Source organism: Apium graveolens, chromosome 2 (assembly GCF_009905375.1).
Source record: "Apium graveolens cultivar Ventura chromosome 2, ASM990537v1, whole genome shotgun sequence".
NCBI lineage: Eukaryota > Viridiplantae > Streptophyta > Magnoliopsida > Apiales > Apiaceae > Apium > Apium graveolens.
This window is the reverse complement of record NC_133648.1, coordinates 21757086-21772183: the sequence shown is the minus strand read 5'-3', so window position 1 is coordinate 21772183 and position 15098 is coordinate 21757086.

Below are 15098 nucleotides of genomic sequence, written 5' to 3'. Positions count from 1 at the left end.
ACACGACCACTACAACCTGGTGATAACGGTCCTAAATTTCAGAAAATGGTCACTACAAACTGGTGACTACGGTCCTAAGTTCTTATTCGATATTTTCACAAACCATGGCACAAATCAAAGATCTCAAAATTATCGTCTCGACACAACACATATACAACAATACGTATACTATAACACATAATAGTTTCAAATATATCATCACTTAGCACATGTTTTGATAAACAAATATACATGTATCACACAATTTTGAAAATACTAGTAAGATCGATCGAAAACTTACCTTTAAACGTGATTAGATCTGAATTTACTCTTTTTGACCCTCTAAACTACGTTATCTTGAAAAACACGAAACACGAAAGTTGTAGAGAACGAAAAGAGCTTTTCGAAAAGTCCAGGATCACTGAATTCTGACTTACGATGAATTTATACGAATTTTACAAGACTACTGATTTTTAGTATAAAAGCCCTACGAATTTTAATGAATAAAAATGAGGAATACGAATATGATCTATTTTTAACGATAAAAAACCCTATATCTTAACCTACAAGTTATCCATATTAGAATCTGATCCAAATTTTAGGCCCGCTAGTCTAATTCAATTTTAAATCCTAGTCCATTTTAAAACTTTTTTCTATTATTCAATTATTAATCAAATTCTAAAAAATACGGGATATTATAGTAATTGTATGCAATAAGTTTAAATAATAATAATAATAATAATAATAATAATAATAGTTGTATATTCTAAAAACAGTAAACAAAATATTACATACTTGGTGGAGGAAAGGGAAAACCCGCGTCCGGATCAAATGCAACTTCTGTTAGAATTCTTGAATCATGTGCAACTCCCTCCCAACCAGCCCAAACAAAGGTAAAAATCATGTTAAAATCACATATTCCAAGGATATTTTGATATCATTCACCTCTTCCTCTTCCTCTATAACAGGTTTGTTGATCATTAGGAATAACTGCATGAACAAGTATACCATCCAGTGCACCAACCGCTCCATATATCAACAAAAAATGGTAATATAAAAATATGGATATATATAAATATAACGTATCAATGGAGTAGTATTAATACTATTTATTTACCTGAAAAATTCTTCTTAATGCTTTATGATTTCCTGGAACATCTGGGTTCGGATCAAATGAGGTTGGCACTATAATCTCTTTTGCAAATTCCATCATTCCATTTAATACCTCATCAAAACAATTATGAATGGTTTGAGAAGAGTGTTGAAAATCATGTTTGAGCACCCGAAAGCGTTCATTATGTCCAATGACTATAAAAAATATTGTCATTTTTTCTTCAACCGTAATATAGCGACTATCATTTAAACAATTCTTTTGTCTAAAATGATCACATAATCGAATATATGCAGTCCGAAATAAGCGCATTAAATCATGGCATTGTGTGCCTAGACCACTCAACAACTCTAATGTGTAAGCATGTCCTGTGAAAGCGGAAGTAAGGTCTCTTTTTCTTGGTCTCCTTTATTTTTGATGTCGAGAAAAATAATAATATATCATCATGCAGAACAATATATCATAGATATCCATATTCAACCTATAAAACACAAATGAAATTAATACATATAATTTTATGATGTCCAACAATCATACATATAAATAAAATTAAACTGATAAATTGACTAAAAAGATCCAGAATTTAATTTAGCGAAAAAACTAAACATACAGGTCCAAAGAAATAAACAAGCTGATTAGTTTAACAAGATCCTAAAATAAATTTAATAGTAAATCCTAAACATAGAGGTCCATAAAAAATTAAACTAAATAGCCTGTAGAATGAAATCTAAACGGATAGGCCTAACTTTTGCGAAATCATTCTGACCCAGCTCTCAGCCTCATCGTCATCGAGATTCATCCATGCTTCTCTATGACTTTCACTCTCATAAAAAATTCCAAGTGCTAGTTGGTACAATGGGTTTTCCGCCGACCATCCTAGACCTTTTAATTTTTCTTTCATTCTTTATTAGCTGGTCCATTGCTTCTCTGCACTATGATATCTAACGCCTTGGACATTTTATATTCAAATTCGTTGTTAATGGATTTTGTTACCGGTTGCTTGGATTTCTTTTTAGGCCTCTGACTATCCTCTTTTGGAGTGTTTCTGTTTTCTGGAACTTGTACTGTTTCTTCTTCCAAAATGGGATTAGTATTCATAGGTTCATAAAAGTCCTGACCTTCCACATTAATAGGACTATCAACCACTTTATAAACCTCAAATTCTTGACTCTGATTAGCCCTATTCATTTTAGCTGTAGACCCCCAACTATTGATGCCGGTAGCTGTAAAACCATCATATAATTGAGTACAAAGTTCTGGAAAGAGTAAAGGTGAAGTCTTTAAGGGCTTGGCCTTTGGATTTGCCTGTATTAAAAAGTATAGGATAAATTATATTGGAAATTAATATGATATAAGTACGAGTGATTTTTATGAAAAAGAAAAAGAATTAACCTGTATTTCTTGTTTTCATTCTTCTTCAAATAGGTTGAACATGTTAGTTGATGCATCATAGAAGTTTCCTGTCTTATTTTTTAGTCTGCACCAAGCTTGATACTTGTATTTAGTATAATCATAACAATTTTTTGCTTGTCTCTGGTCAACAACAAAATTATGAGTTTCTTTTAGTGTTTTAATCACTTTTTCCCATGATTGTGGCCTAAGATTGCTGCCCTGCCTTCCGTTTTCAGATGCTTCACGAATACACGCTTCTAAAAATGTTCTGATTATGTTTTCATTTTTCCAGACCACTCAAGGTTTTTTTTAGCCTCAGTCATAGTCTCCATACCTAATGCAATATTTATAGTTAGAGCTACATGTAATATCTACTATAATTAACTATTAACTATTAGTACTCTATATTGCATCCTACAGGTTTATATTCAAGAAATAAGCTTCCTGAAAATCATGGTTTTCAAGTATTGGAAGGATCAAGGTTAAATAATATTATTGGGTATGAACATAACACATAAATAAATATGGTAATAAATTGTCTATCAGTAGGGTAGATGTATGATGCTAATTTATTTCTGATATTTACTTTCTAACAGGGAAATTCAACAGTAAAAAGAATAGGGCTAATCAGACACATTATGAGGTACTTGGGCAGTAGCACCTCTAGAGTCCAATTTGCACTCCCAATCTCGAGTTTTATGGAGAGGGATATAAAATACCATAGAAAAAAGAAATATTAAGTGTGGATGTCTCTACATGCATGGATTGATGAACATATGCCTAACATCTACTTCATCGACCTATGGTTGTTTGGATTATGCTAAAAAAGACCTAAAAGTACCAATATTCCAGTAGCCACAGGCAACAGTACCAAACCTTTCTATAGACTTATTTCTGAGATTATCTATGAGCCTGAGTTGCCTGACTATTTCTAGTTCATGTTAATTTCAGACGTGGAATGTTGAGTATAATTGTTTTCTTAATTTAGCTGTGAAATTTTCTTCCTAAAAGACTTGTACAATAAACATGAGCATAAGAAGTATGTAGTGATATTAATTCCAAAGCCTTTTAAAGTAGTTTTTAAAGATATTCAGAGTTGAGAAAATAAACTACACAGCCACATCCACGTAAACCACAACCATTACAAAGTGCAGTAGCTAAGTAATGTTATCATTCTGGTATTATTGTCCAGTAGCATATCACAGAGATATGAGATGTGGGTCCTTATTTGTGCATCAGGATTTAGAAACAGAAAATAATGTTGCTTAGTATTTGAATTTGATTTGCTTCCAAAACTTTAAACATCATTTTCCTTCTATTTTATAAGATTCCATCATCACAAACATTTCTGTTGCATTATTGCTTCATGGTAAATGCTCGTTGATAAGAATTACTGTATTACTTTTAAGAGCTGTCTTTTTACAAGGATAAAGCTAAGGGAATTAGTGATTCATGTTCCTCTTCTGGATATCTAATTCAATATAGCGTATAAATGCATTGAAAAGTCTGGTCCCTTGGTTTTTTAATTAAGAAAATTACCTTGATCTCTAGCCTCTTTACAAGAGCAAACAGTGGCAGAATCGATTCTTAAAGCATCTCATATAATATACGCCCTCCCTCTCCCTCTCTCTCTCGCTCTCATATAATATATAATAGTTAATATATAATAGTTGTACTTGAGTTCTGTTGTTTATGTGTTAATCAAAGTGTTGGTGTAAAAGCTCGTTCTAGTTTCCTACATATCTCATCAAATTAATTGATTTTCGGTACTGGGTATAGACACCGATCCTAAAATATACACTAGCACCAAAATATTCTAATTCTTGAACAATCAAAGTGTTAATTAGCTAAACATACACATACACAAACCCATATGCTAAACTTAATTAATTAATCTTTGCAGAGAATAGTATATGTACCTGAACAGAGGAGTGCAGCAGCCGCATAACCAAGAGAACAAGGAAGAATGAAAATACTGTTTACAGGTGTTTAAGGGTCTATAATGGAAAAAACCCTATTCAGAGTCTCACTTACCGAATAAGTGAGGGGTTAGGTGCTTAGCCAAAAAACATGTTTTGTTTTCTTTCAGCACGTTTGATAATCAATTAAAAAATAGAAACCTCTGACCGAATAAGTAAAATAACCATTAAGAGGCTATTAAGTGTTATCAAACAGCCTCTTAGTCTCTTTTCTATTTTATTTTTTGTTTTCACTTCCCCTCCATGTTGCCAACTCAACCGATCTCATACTTAAAAATACTTAAAATTCATGTTGAATAAGGTTTTTGAGAGGATTAGTTAGTATAATATATTATTAGAATATAATTTTTTTTCCTAATTTTGCAGTAAAAGTACAAGACTTTCACTTGACGGACAAAGTTGAGATAAAAAATTAATGAAGATATATTTGTTGTCACCCGAAAATGGTTCCTTAGAAGCAAATTTGAACAAGTATAACGAAGAGTGAACTTTCGGGTTGTACATAAAAATTAAAAAAATAATTTTGTTACATTAATTTATTTTATAAGTGTTGTCAATATATTTGAACTAGGTAATTTTTGTTTTAATTGAAAAATTATATATATATATGGTTTTCCTACCTCTGAAGAAGGTACTGTGGTAGTCGAGAAAATATTGTGTTCCCGAAAGCTATTTTCATGGATGTATGAAAAAAGTATTTTTTTTCATCAGTAACGGAGATAGTGTTTCAACCCCCGAACAGGGTAGCTTAATAACAGTATTTTCATGAACTGTGGGAATATTATCACAATTAGTACAAAAGTTTATGTAATGTTGTAGACAAATAAATGTAATGACGAGTGCATTTTTTATTGAAATGGGGAACAAACTACATTGCAAGTGGACATCGAATAAGTAAACATAAAATGAGAAAAATACATTGCAACTAAATAGGGGATAATGAAACAAGCTGAAATTTTTTTAGTCATCCGCAAGATTAACTACATACTGATCAAACTCTGGATCCGCAATCTCGGTAGCAATCTCATCATCTATATCCTCATCCTCTTGTATCTAAGGGGATGTGTGCGTATGCAGTATTGTTAAAAGCGCGTTTAAGCGCTCACTCAGGCGAGAAGCGATGCGATACGAGGCTGAAGCGCCTCGATTCAATTATGAGATGCAATTTTGATGAAGTGCGCTTTTTGGTGCAATTTGTGCCCTTAAACGAGATGCAAGAAGCGCAAAAAAGCGCGCTTTTAGATTTACACTGATTCTTCTTTCTTTACTATATATATATATATATTGATTCTTGTATACACACACATACACAAATTGAGTCCTGATTTCTCATCTTCTTGGTACTGATTCTTGTATACAGAGAGACACATATTTACAGACACGATCTTGACATATATATTACTTACTGTATAATTTTGTTATACACATATTTTTATACTGATACACATAAGGACATATTTGTATAAATTATAATTAAATTATATATTTACGACTAATAGATGGCTGATAAAGGCATAGAAATATCCGCGCGAAGTGATAGAGGGTAGTTCAGTTAAACTTAGTTGTTATTTCTGTGGAAAAGAAACATCTAGTGGAGTATTTAGTTGATCCTCTATATTATTTTTATACAAAGACTTCATATTTTGGCCTTAAATTTGAATCTGGTTATTATTAACATTTTATGACAATCTAATTTATTGATTACATGTTAAATTTATTGTTATATATTTTTTTTCAAACTATTGCATTTTTTTGGAAAAGCGCACTTTTCACATTACGCATTACGCTTATGCTCCAGGAAGCCTTTGCGCTTCAGTGCGCATCTCACGTTTGATAACACTGTGCGTATGACCTCCCTCCCGATATATGTGGGTCGAGGCATACCTACTCAATCGAGTATCACGCGATGGGCATGGGTGGGGGCCCTGAGTGCCATGACATATGATTGTAGCCATACCAGCATCATCGTGGCCTTGAGAAAAATCCCCAAGTTTGACAATATTTTTCGCATATTTTATCCCACTGCTAGTCCTCTTCACGTATCTTTTCAGCCCTACACCTTGCGAATATATCCTCGTAATCCCTTTTTCTCATCTCAAGCTCATCATCCATGAAGTGGTAGTGTCGACATATTTGCTTTAACTCATAGTCATGTTCCTCCTTTGAAATGTGACCACTGTTGAAACTCTTATTAATATTTTCTTCATACTCGATCATTGATTTCATAAACTTCAAGTGCATTTCCCCACAGCCAACAAACTGTTTGTTAGGTCACACACACACTGTAGAGGGGGTGAATACAGTGTATAGTACACTCAAATCGAACTTTAAAAACTTAAGTAACAGAAAATAAACTTTATTGAAACAATAAACTCTGTTACAGTATGGAACTGTTACCTCTCAGTGATGAACAAATATCACGAGAGCTGCTAGGGTTACAATGAATAATAACTTCGATTAAGATAACACTTATAGTGTAAACCCTATGTCTGTGTTTATATACTACACAGTTACAAGATAATCACTAATTGATATGGAATATAATTCTGCTTCCTAAAATATATCAATCAGATATCTTTTCTTCCAAGTATTCCATTCTTCACGGAATTCCTTCTTCATGCATATCTCTTCTTATGTTTATCTCGATCTTCTTTCCTTTAATCAGCTACTGTCCTTTTCTGATTATCCTTCAGCACTTAAGTTCTGATATCTATCTTCTGATGATTATCTCCTGATAATATAAGTACTGATATCCTTAAGTCCTGACTTCCAGTATAAGTACTGATCAACAGTTAAGTACTGATTTATCCTGTTCAGTAAGATCTGAAAGCTAAACATAAAACATATTAGCCATGACATTATCAAATATATCTAACAATCTCCCCCAACTTGTAAATTAACATAATATACAAGTTTAACAGATATTTGATGATGTCAAAAACATTAAGTACAAATGCATGAGAATTAGACTAGATAACTACAACTTACAGTCCTTAAAACTTTTACCAATTTCAACTTCTGATAACAACTTCAGTCTGTATAAATATCAGAATTTAAGCAGTTGTAGATCTTCGACTTGGCTTCATCATTTTCTGATCTCTCTGATGTCAGGAGTTGTTCTGAGATAGTTCTTCAACAAACATTTCTCAGTATATCTTAGTTCATCAATCATTCTCCTTTTAACATCTTTAAGCTCTGCAGTATCTTCACCAGTTTGAAAGATTGCAGCTCTGAGATCATTGATCTTTGCTTTTCTCAACTCCTGATCTAGTCTTATGACATAAGCTTTGTCAGACTCTAGATTGAATTCAAGTCCCTTAATACCAAGATATGTTCTGATCTGTGCAGTATTACGCTTCATATCAACAATATCACCATTATGATCTCTGTACTTTGGAACATATATGCTGTCAGACTTAACAGAATAAAGCCTTTTCTGTCTCTGAATCTGTTCTTTTAAGTAGTTTGCAGCAGTCCCTGTTATTCTGTCATCCACTTGAAGTAAGAAAAGTACATGCTCCAATTCTTCAAAATACTTCAATGGAATGGCATTTTATCTTATATGATAAACCCTACCATCTGTCATGAAATACAACATGATGTATTCTTTCAAGTAGGTATGGTAAACCATCTGTACAGATTCCAGTTAATTCAATCTCTCAGGAGTTGCTCCAATACCTGGTTCACTTAAGAAAGTTGGATCATTGGTAGTGTTGTGTACTCTTCTTTCATCAGCACTTCCCAATCCAGTTTTATCTCTAGCTTCCTTTCCAGTAACTACTCTTGATTCAAAACCACTTGTAGTAGTCTTCAAAGATTGAGTCTGTTTTGCTTTAGTGAATCCTGGTAGGAGTGTCTTTGATCTATTTTCTGATATCAAGTCAACTTGAGCTCTGTCAGAGGTTACTTGCTTCTTCTGAATATCAGAACTTTCAATTTCTTGACTCTGAACAACTTGATCCATGTCAGAGGTTGTTTTAAGAACTTTTCTTGAAGTCAGAGCAAGATCATCTTTTTCATCAGTAATTTCTTCTTCCTCAGGAGGTACATAAACCTTGATAGGTTCACCAACCTTTTCTTTACCCTTGGATCTTGGATCTATCTGTGGTTGTGATCTAGCCAATGTTGCTTCAGTATATGTCCTTTCTTTGATCACAATGCCTTTAAGTTTTGGACGTGACTTTTTACCAGAAGCTTCAGATTTAGATGTGACTTTCTCTGATTTTAGTCTGGCTTCTTCTTCCTTTAAACTTTCCAAGTCCATTCCTGGATTTTCTTGAAGAAATAACTGTCTTGACATTTCCTCATCAAGATCTAGAAGTTCATCAGAACTTATCCTTTTACCAGCAGCAGAACTTATTCTTTTCCCAGTATCAGAACTTGTCCTGTGACTAGCTTGTCTTGATGTAAACCTTCTACCTTGACTATGACTATGACCGCTACCCATTCCAGAGTATCCTTGATCATTATTTCCATCATCCTTTCCTTGCAGTGTCTTATTAGTTTTGTATTTGGACTTAATTACCTTCTCCCCCTTTTTGGCATCAGCAGGTAGTAAAAGAGAGATAAGTAATTCCACTGAGGATTGGATTTCAGTAAGTTGAGATTGCGGAGAAGCTTGATTTGTCAGAATTTCATCAATCTGAGCTTGTTGTTTCTCTTGAGTTTTCTCAATATAAGCAATCCTGTCAATGGTAGGTTGAAAGAACTTTTTCTTATCAATTTTCCAAACTTGTTCTTGTTTGATAAAGTTCTCCTGAATCTTGTGTAGCTCTGCATGAGTAGTTGAATGAAGACCTTGTAGATATTTAGTACTCAATGCAGTGACTCTAAGCTGGGTTTTAAAATCATCAGAATTTAATATTTCATCAGCTTTAGTCAAGTGCTCAGCAAGATGTAATGCATTTGGAACACATGAAACTGAGTTTCATTCCTTAGTCCACTCCTGGCCTGCAGGAGTTTCACTCCAAGGTACTGGTGCAGCCCCGATAATAAACTTCTCTACCAGTTCAGACTTAGGAAGAGTCTGTTGAGGAGAATGTCCTGAAGGACCTGCTTCATCAGCATCTATAGTTGGAGCAGCATCACCAGTATCTCCAGCATTTGCAGCATCAGAACTTAAAGAATCAGTATCTTCTGATAAAATGAAAGTGTGAGTAGCAATGGAGGCTTCAGCATCCTCTAATTGCTGATCTGATACTAAGTTCTGATCAACAGCCAAATCCTGATGCTCACCTAAAGTCTGATCATCAGCATCTTGATGCAGAGAAGGTGTTGTTGATAACTCTAGAGTTTGAACAGCATCAGTAATAGGTGTTGTGGAAGATTTGTTTGCTGTTGGAGCTTCTAGAAAAAGTATTTCAGGCACAACCAGGTTCTGAATATCAATTTCAGCACTTGTGCCTGGATCAACAAGAGACACAGATGGTGTGTTAGCCTTGTCAGAAACAGCTTCCTGAGATGGAGTTGATGGAGAAGAAGTGACTGGAGCAAATTCCTTGTCTTGTGAGATCAGAGATTCCTGATCCCCTTCCTTAGTGCTTCCTCTTCATCATCTGAAACTGGCCTTTGTGCCCTCTGTTTCTTGTACTTTCTTGTTGATTTGGATTCCTTGGGAGTTTTAGGAACTATCATTCGTCTAAGCCTCTTGAGAAGCCTAGAACCCCCAATTTCAGAATCCTTCTGAGAAACCTCTTTCTCAGCTTCAGTTACAACAGGTTCTCTAGCAGGAACCGGTTCCTCAAAATCAGAGTCATCTCTCAAGGCAATCCTCCTTCTCTTTTGAGGTGTTTGAGGAACATTCTTTGTCCTCTTTGGCTTGGAAGATGAAGGCTTCACAGTAGGTGCTGAAGATGAAGGTTGAGCAGTCTGTGAAGTGGAGAGATAGGATTTGAGATATGTTCTGAGGGTAGGTTGAGTAGAATGTGAGGTAGGTACTGAGGTTGATGGATTTTGGGTGTATGGAGTTGGTTGGACATCAGAGTAAACAGATCTATAAGTATCAGGATCAGCACTTACCAGGATCTATTTTACAGACTTAGGAATCTGTAATGGTCTAAGCACTTTTTTCTTAGTATCAGCATTTACCAGGTCATTAAAGTATCGTTTTGCAACCTTAAAAGGTGGGGTTTGGGTGCTGACTAACTGAGGTTCATCAGTACAATAAGTGTAAATAAGTTGACAGAATCTAGCAAAATAAACAACATCTCGATCCTCTGTCATCCTATCCCCAATAAAACCAATTAAAGCAGTTGCAAAATCAAAATGAGCTTGATTGATAATTGCATACCCGATGTGCTGACTCATAATAGGAATAGCATCAAAATTCGAACATTTGTTTCCAAAAGCTTTGGTGATGCAATCAAAGAAGAAACTCCATTCTCTTCTGATATTAGCCCGTTTCAACTGTCCAAGTTTCGTCAGACTCTTTTCATATCCCAATTCAGCCATTAACTCCCGAAGGGCTGAGTCCTCTGGAATTGAGAAAGTACAATCTTCTGAAAGATGTAAATTCCTGCGTACTATACCACGAGTGACTACAAAGGATGAATCACCCACTTGGAAGATAATACTGGGAGTTCCATGTTGACCACCATCATCAAAAAGTCCAGTCCTCCAAAACCTCAGAACTTGTTGGCTTGAAAAGAATTCAGGCTGTGTTAATGCATACCCAACCTCACTATGTGCAAGAAGATCTTGCACAAAGTGCAATTCAGATGGAGCTTCAGTGTGATCAAGAACTGCAGCATAGTTGTTGGGGACAAACTTAGCTCCATCAATGATTAAATCCTTTGGTGCCATGTGAAAAAAAAAATAAGATGCAAGTATGCCTGTTAGGTGTATGAGATAATATCTGTATGAAAAACCATAGTGAGAAAGAAGGAGAAAGAGAGTAAAAGTAAGGAGAGAGATAAAATATAAAGAAAATAAAAGATTAAAGAAATCTTCTCTCTGTTGTACTTATACTCTGAACAAAAATGTTACCGTTGGACACCTGTCAGACATGCAGTAATAACGGATAGTTACTGGGCTCGAGAAAACAGTAATCATTACTTACCCATTTGCCGAGTTTCAAGGAAAACCTGTTCCATGTATCAAGGTAAACAATTTTAATTCAAAATTTAACCCGTTAGCACTGATTGAATTATTTTTCACTGCAACATTAATATTCTGAAAATAAATCATGTTAAAAATGACCGAGATAATTTCGATGAATAAGTGCTGACAGAGAATCAGAACTTAAATAAAAACAAAATTTAAATGGTCATCAGAATATCAATCAGGATTTATCAACACAAGACAAATAACTCAGAGATCAAATCTTGAAGTAAAAACAATTTTCATTAATATATCAAGACAATACATTCATGAAATGGAAATTACATCAATACTTATACAAGATTTTCCCTAAGCTTCTAATCCTAACATTAACAGCTTTAGTCCTAGCTAAGAAGCCTGACAAAGCTGAGGATGAAGAAAAACAGGAAGAAGACAAGATTAAGTCATCTTCCTCTTCCTATCTTCGACAAACAAGATGGCGAGTCGTATGATTCGCTCTTGCTGACGGATACGACGAAGGTGAAGGTCTCTTCGAACGGCCACCAGATCACATTTGATAACCTCTGGAAATTGAATCCAGAGATTGTGAGGGATGTTGGTGATAGGGTAGGGAGTTGGAATTCCATTCAAAAAGACATGCACAGTCTCATCACCGTAATTGTAGAACCAGCCAAATTCAGCCATTTGTGATAGTAAATGAAAAACAAGACTGAATTTTGTGATAAAAGTGTGATGAGAAGACTAATGTGAAGTGGCTGTTTATATAGGCAAGAGAATGCCAGGAGACGCAAAGATATTGAATGCTGACAGGTAGAATTAATTCTACCTCGTCTCCCTAGACTTTGAAAAAGAATAATATTCATTGGAAAGAGGAATCATGGTTTAAACCGCACAAGACACAAGAAACAGTGGACTGTTCAAGTACGAATACCATTAATCCTAATCATAGTTACTATTAATCTTCCACTTCAACATCTTCTAGTTCGAACTGAGACTGTTATCAAATTTTATTCACAGATAAGCCAAGTAAAGGATTAGACTGAGAAATCAGAACTTAGACCTATACCAGAACTTAACAGTCATCAGAACATAATTTCTTAACTCGAAAAAGGAATGCCCATCTTAGTAAATACTCATACAAGTTCTGAGTTATAGACTTCAGAACTTAATCATCAGAACATGTAACTAGAACTTGTCCTCAGAATTAGTGCAAAGTGACACAGTGACTGTTTATCTAAAATAACATAGACCACCACAGAAATTTTCATCATTCAGATGGAGTGATTAGTGTGTGCATAAAGCTAAATAACAGACAAAGAGTAAAGTCTGATTCACTTCAGTACATCTTAGAAATAAGGCATAATTAAATTTTGCTAAAGAGCTGTCATTGTCCTGAAACCTACTGATGAATGAGTTCATGCTTGAGTCCACCTCAACTGTTATGTGCTAATTTTATGCATCTTTTGAAATTCTATTTTACAGTGGCTTCTCAGTGTAAGTGAGTCACGACTGTTTATCAGAATTTATGCTATTATCAGAGTATTTCTCCAGTAATCATAGAGTGTGAAAAGTCACCAAGAAAATATTTTGCTTTTCTAATGCATATTTACTTAATACCAGCAATGCACTTGGGTCGTCCCTTCCATATTTTTACTCTAGATCTCAAAGGAGTACCTGATTTTATTCTTTGATCATTTTGCTTTTTCTTTTGATAAGTGAGGTTTATCAGCACTTAGTACATTTAGCAGTTTTACTAGTATCAGAACTTAACAGATGAGTAGCATTATTCTAATTTGTGACTTAGTAATAAGATATACAAAGTAAACTTAACTAAGCTCAATTATCAGAATTTGCTAGTGTCATAAGATTTCCACTGAAATAATTACTTCTTACATGGAATCATTTGTTTATTGAAGACTACTAGGTCAGTATCTAGCACAGTTATCCTCATAGGATTGAATAGGTACTTGAACAGACATATCACTTATCAGAGTCTAGAAACATATATCAGACAACAGTCAGTACTTAAAGACATTTATCAATTAAGCACAGAATACACAATGAGATTAATTCTGTAAATACTGAGCATAAAGTCTGATAACACAGAACAAGACTAAGCAGATTTAGAGAAAGAACCTGAAACCATTCCAAGTTCATTTACCAATCTTGTAAAAGTAGCTTCACACAGTGGTTTTGTGAAGATATCTGCTAGTTGTTGATCTGTGGGAACAAAATGCAATTCTATTGTACCTTCATCCACATGTTCCCTGATGAAGTGGTACCTGATGCTGATGTGCTTTGTCATTGAGTGTTGAACTGGATTACCTGTCATAGCAATAGCACTTTGATTATCACAGTAAATAGGGATTTTGAAATATGTTAACCCATAATCCAGTAACTGATTCTTCATCCAAAGAATCTGTGCACAACAGCTTCCTGCAGCAATATACTCTGCTTCTGCAGTTGTTGTGGAAATTGACTTTTGTTTCTTGCTGTACCAAGAAACCAATCTGCCTCCAAGAAATTGGCAGCTTCCACTTGTGCTTTTCCTGTCAATTTTGCACCCTGCAAAATCTGCATCTGAGTAACCTATTAGTTTAAAATCTGATTCTCTAGGATACCATAATCCCAGAGCAGCTATTCCTTTAAGATACTTAAAGATTCTTTTCACAGCTGTTAAGTGAGGTTCTCTCGGATCTGCTTGAAATCTTGCACAAAGACAGGTAGCATAGATGATATCAGGTCTACTAGTAGTTAGATAGAGTAGAGAGCCAATCATACCTCTATAGTCAGTAATATCTACTGATTTACCGGTATCCTTATCCAGTTTTGTAGCAGTGGCCATTGGAGTGGATGCACTTGAACAATCTTGCATTCCAAATTTCTTCAGCAAGTTTCCGGTGTACTTGGTTTGACAAATAAAAGTGCCTTCCTCATTCTGCTTGACTTGAAGGCCCAGAAAATAGCTAAGTTCCCCCATCATACTCATCTGATATCTTGATTGCATTAGCTTGGCAAACTTTTTGAAAAGTTTGTCATTTGTAGATCCAAAAATGATATCATCAACATAAATCTGGACCAGAAGTAAGTCCTTTCCATGGTTGAGGTAGAACAGTGTTTTGTCTATTGTCCCTCTGTTGAATCCACTTTCCAGAAGAAACTGAGCTAAAGTCTCATACCATGCTCTAGGAGCTTGCTTAAGTCCATAAAGTGCTTTATCAAGCATGTAGACATAATCTGGATGTTTGGTATCTACAAAACCTGGAGGTTGTTCAACATATACCTCTTCCTCCAATTCCCCATTGAGAAAAGAACTTTTCACATCCATTTGAAAGACAGTAAACTTTTTGTGAGCAGCATAAGCCAAGAATATCCTTATGGCTTCTAACCTAGCAACTGGTGCAAATATTTTATCATAATCAATTCCCTCCTGTTGAGAATATCCTTTTGCAACCAGCCTTGCCTTATTCCTTGTAATTATGCCATCACTGTCAGTTTTGTTTCTGAATATCCACTTTGTACCAACAACAGATCTATTCTTTGGTCTTGGCACTAGGGTCCAGACTTTGTTTCTTTCA